This window comes from Salmo salar, chromosome 07, assembly GCF_965601325.2.
Source record: "Salmo salar chromosome 07, fSalSal1, whole genome shotgun sequence".
Classification (NCBI taxonomy): Eukaryota; Metazoa; Chordata; class Actinopteri; order Salmoniformes; family Salmonidae; genus Salmo; species Salmo salar.
Genome location: NC_138297.1, coordinates 61,146,171 through 61,151,476, shown reverse-complemented (window position 1 = coordinate 61,151,476; position 5,306 = coordinate 61,146,171). Strand labels below are relative to the sequence as shown.

At 38.2% G+C, this 5,306-nt stretch overlaps 1 pseudogene across 1 annotated transcript; it reads right to left on the bottom strand.

Annotated features, from left to right (window-relative positions):
* Positions 1 to 236: 236 nt before the first annotated feature.
* LOC106609755 (fish-egg lectin-like) lies at positions 237 to 4,773 on the bottom strand (annotated as a pseudogene). Its single transcript, XR_014392830.1, has 6 exons — positions 4,630 to 4,773; positions 4,254 to 4,487; positions 3,871 to 4,087; positions 3,611 to 3,735; positions 914 to 986; positions 237 to 308 (listed from the first exon to the last, which is right to left on the bottom strand). The product of XR_014392830.1 is annotated as a fish-egg lectin-like (transcript).
* Between the last annotated feature and the right edge of the window lie 533 nt (positions 4,774 to 5,306).

Sequence of the window (5,306 nt, the reverse complement as noted above, 5' to 3'; positions counted from 1 at the left end):
CTCTCTAATTTCAAGTGACCAATGACTGGCCAACTTGAGACTCAAAAGATAAACCTGACTTTGTAAAATATATCTTAGATCAGCATAAAAAGACTAGCATTACAACTCCTCAGACAGCTGTACATGAGAGGATAATGTTTTATCATTTGTTGTTCCTGTTTGTTTGCTTTTCAAGCAGTGAGATTCCATTTTATAATGTAAAGCGATATATAAACTAAATAAATAATTTATTACTATTATTGTATGCGCTGCATGGTGAAACCGGACGTAGAGATGACCCAAAGATGGCCCAAGTCTTAGGTTATATGCTTGTGGTGGCTAATTTCTTTACTATCAAATGAGGAGACAAACTTATCACACAAGTCAGAGTTATACTTAAACTAAATCTTTATTCACTTAGTAATAAGGGAGCAGGTCAATACAACACACACACATAAAGTGAATCGATTTGAGTGCTCTACGATAACAATGGCTGGTCGACGAATCACCCTCAGATGATTCGTTGAGAGCCCCGAGACAAAAGTACAAAGGTATTTTATAGCCAAGATACACCCCTTTCAACCTACATAGAAAGGGTCACAAGGTTAAGATTTGTATGAAAGATACTTATAATTCACAGCAGACAGTATCTGCTGTAAAAACAGTTATCTTTGTGTAGAGACCAGGGTCTGGCCCCGAGCCATCTCTCCCTGGTACCATATAGAACAGAAACATTAACTCATACTCTGGAATGCAGTCTCTTTAGGTTTTATCACCCAAAAGACATCGTAAATCTCCTGTCAGTGTTATCTCACAGAGGCCCATCCTCAGTAGAACACACACACAATAGTTATAAGAATCCCCTATTCTGCTGCATAAAACAACCATTTGATGCTATAAAAGTATTATAACAATCTTGCAATTTTGCTCTCACATGCTTCATGTGCATGCACATTGAGCCATGGCTCCATCCAGTGCCCTCTGGTTTACTGGCTGTGATGCCGTCTCTGTGTTGAAGAAAGGGGTGTGGTTTGTTTTTAAAGGAGATCCTAAATGTTAGGGAGACCGTCAAATATACACGGTAAACAAAAATAAAGTAGTTTCAACTAATTATTATTATTATTATTAAGTAAGGCTTTTTTTTAGTTTACTCAACTTTTCAGGTAAAGTGTTAGCAGAACTTAATGTTTAGTTGGCCCAAAATTGTGTTTGCTCAACTTGTCTATGTTCATTCAACTCTTATTTGGGCATCTAACAAAAAGTATGTGTAACTGGTTACACAAACACACACAAAGTGCTTTTCACATACAATGTTTTCAACTTATATATCTGACGTACATGATTACATTGTTCATGTTCATTTATACAGTAATTGTTATTCAACATGTCCTTACCTGGGGTTTGAACTCACAACCTTTGGGTTCATGGCATTCCGATCTTCCTGCTACACCCCCATGTTGTGTGTTTGTAAAAAGTTATGGTTTTCCTACCTTGTCAGAACATTCAGGTGAATTGTTTGGATGTTGGAGTCCTGAAAAGGCAGGAAAACACGTACACATGCATGCACGCACACAATATATGAGATATATTAATATATGATGACAAGGTGTTAATCAAGGAATAAAGGTGAATGTGGTCACACTTTATTTAGATAGCTCCATATAGATGATCTACAGATAGTATTACCATCTGTTGATAATCAAATGCTTGTTAAGGTTACAGTTAGTGTCAGCGTTAGAATAAGGGTTAAGTTTAGGGTTAGGCTAAGGGTTAAGTTTTTAGGTTCAGGGTTAGTTAGTTGAAATGTTATTGAACATCTACTGAACATCTACTTTGGATTATCCAAGTAAAATGTAAACAGACACCACCACACTATCTTTCATATGCGGTGCAGTGAATTACAGCCCCAGATTCCAATTGGTTATGAACAATAACACCCACTTTAGATTATCTCTGTCTCTAATAATAACAAACGACACAAAGGGAGGAAATCGTGTGTCCTTGAGATATGTTTAATCAAGGTCAAGAAAATACAGCTTATGTTGTTGACAAGCAGTGGTGAGGGGAAGTGCGGCAAGAATCAAAACAAGAAATACCATGCAATGCTTCCCTATGAGAAACGTTTGGAATTATTCCTGAATACGCTTGGAAAGTGGAGACGCCACAAACATAAAAAATAACGTAGAAATATTATTGGAGACAGCATCGCATTTGCTAGCAAAGATTGCAAATACATTTGGGCAAAGACCATGAAAGATCACGGCTGGCCTCTGGTGGAGGAATTGTCACATCGGCATGTAGAACAAGAATAATAATGCATTTGCTGCTTGCAATCTGGTTGATATCTATGTTTCCAAGGGGATGTAAAGATGGTGGCCACTAGATGACAGCAGTGTATGTGCACAGTTTCAGACTGATCCAATGAACCATTGCATTTTTGTTCAAAATTGTGTATCAAGACAGCCCAAATGTGCCTAATTTGTTTATTAATAACTTTTCAAGTTCAAAACTGTGCACTCTCCTCAAACAATAGCATGGTATTCTTTCACTGTAATAGCTACTGTAAATTGGACAGTACAGTTATATTAACAAGAATTTAAGCTTTCTGCCAATATCAGATATGTCTATGTCCTGGGAAATGTTCTTGTTACTTACAACCTCATGCTAATTGCATTACCCAACTTTAGCTCAACCGTCCCGTGGGGGACCCACCGATCCTGAAGAAGTTTTAAAGTAATGATGGAATGTCGTTTCTCTTTGCTTATTTGAGCTGTTCTTGCCATAATATGGACTTGGTGTAGAACTGACACTGATAATGAGAAGCAGGAACGGAGAGTGAACATTTCATTTTGCACAGGCATGGAACAGGACAGGAACAGCGTCAGAATCGGGTAACACAATGACATACGACAATTAATGCAGAATCGGAGAACAGAGCTGGGGAAAGACGGATATAGGGGAGGTAATAAAACAGGTGATTGAGTCCAATGAATCGCTGTAGCGTGTGACGAGGGAAGCAGGAGTGCATAATGATGGGCAGCCTGGCGGAGGAAGAGCAGGAGTAGGTGTGACACTTGGTCTTTTACTAAATAGGGCTCATTTTTGGACTTTATTAATTGTATATAGCCATTGATTTTTAAGAATATAACTTATAAATGACAGTTGAGCTTAATACAACTGCATCAGAAGCCAAAATATAAGCTTTTACTCAATTGTTTGTAAACAATGTTTTTTTTAAGTGTAGTTTTAAAAACTACACTTGTAGTTTTTTAAGTGTAGTTTTTTTCTTTTGGATGATCTGTCCTTGCATCCATAGCTCCATCTGTGAAGAGTGGTTACATTTCTATAGCTACATACCTCATCTGTTTACCAGAACAAGTGGTGGGATGTCAAACTGTAGCTTTAAAGGATTTCCAACCCTTACTAATTTTACCATAAACTTTCTACACATTTCTTTAAGTATAGATCTGATTATATTTTACACATTGTATTTATCTGTTTTAATTTGTGAGAGAATAATAATGATATACCTTTATTAATAAAAGTTATTGTTACAAGTCATTTTCAAATGAGTTAATAATGTTGAGGGGAAAAGGGTGGAACCATACACATAGTTCAGTAGCAACCTTACCTGGTATAAACACTACCCGCAGAGTTGACCCCAAAGACACTACCATCAGTTGCCACCTCAATCATGGAAAGCTTGCCATCAATGTGACTCCACCCCTTGTTTTGACAGGTGTCTTTGTTCACATACTGAAAACAAACATATAACCAATCAGGGTTTTAAGACAATTTCAACAGTTATAACATTAAACAGTTTTAAAATAACTGACATTCTCCATCCTCTACTACTCTACTCCAGCTCTCACACTCTTTCCCAGATCTTACACTCATTAAGTAGATATCATCATTCTTGTTGACTGCCCAGCACGCAAAAGGTCCGCAGCTGTAGTACTTCACAGCTCCTGGCAACCTTATCCGTTGAAGGGGTGAGTCTAGACCCTTGTAGCCAAGTGTGTAACTACTTGCCAGACAGAATGGAATATCGTCCATGTTGGCCCCCACTATAAAGCCCCCCCCCCAGCATCCACCTGCTTTGTAAAAGCTGAAGACCACAAAGATAAGCAAACAAGAAGCACATACTGTACATGTGTTAGTACTGCCAAATTACTTACAATGGCATAATGTTAAACATGTAAAATTTACCCTGATGGTAATGAGAAAAGCTAAGAATCCTCTGGATTCATAAATGAGTAATGTTCTCCACTTACTTGCAAATTGAACCAAATTACCGGCCACATACTTGAACATGAGGTTTCCATGGTTGATACCCCAGATCCCTGCTGGTCCTACAGTGATATGCTTCAGGTAACCAGGCATGCGGATCCATTTATCACCTACAAGGTAGTAGGGGATTTGACTTGTGTCCGTAGCAACCACTTGCCCCAGTCCTGCATCGATCTGCATCAGATTCTTGATATCCACTACAGGCTGACAGTCCCAGGCTATGGAGACACCAGATCAAAGACACATCAGTAGAATTCACCAGCAAAAAGGAGGATGAAATTATGGAGCCAACTTGATGATCAATTCCAAGTTTAATGTGGAGCTGCCTATGAAATAATATTTCAAATGATGGTAACTTACCATGACTGATGGCCAGGAGACAGAGGACCAATAGGAAGGCTGCAGTGGTTCTCATGATGTCTCTGTAGATCTACAGTATAAGTTTGGTTGAACATAGACTTTGTCCCCTTATATATATATATATATACATAGCCCTGGGACAAGCTTTCAACGCCCATGAAATAATTATTAATGAGCTATTTATATCTGACAAACAACCCGTTTGAAGGAAACGTTAACGGGAGGAGGATATAACCCCACCCTCTCCCACACACACACAATAATATTATACACTGAACAAAAATATGAAACGCAACATGTAAAGTGTTAGTCCCATGTTTTATGAGCTGAAATAAAAGATCCCAGAAATGTTCCATACGCACAAAAGCTTATTTCTCTCACCTACTGCACTTGGCAGGTGGCATATTTGTAGAGCTGTTTGATAAGGTTGCTAAGTGTTATAGAAGGACCCATATAATGTTTATACTGTACCAGACTAAGAGTAACACAGTTTACACCCCTACAATCCCACTTCACTGGAGAACTTTATTTTTTATTTCATTTGTTATAATCTTTAAACACTTACACTACATGACCAAAAGTATGTGGACACCTGCTTGTCAAACATCTCATTCCAAAATCATGGGCATTAATATGGAGTTGGTCCCCCCTTTGCTGCTATAAGAGCCTCCACTCTT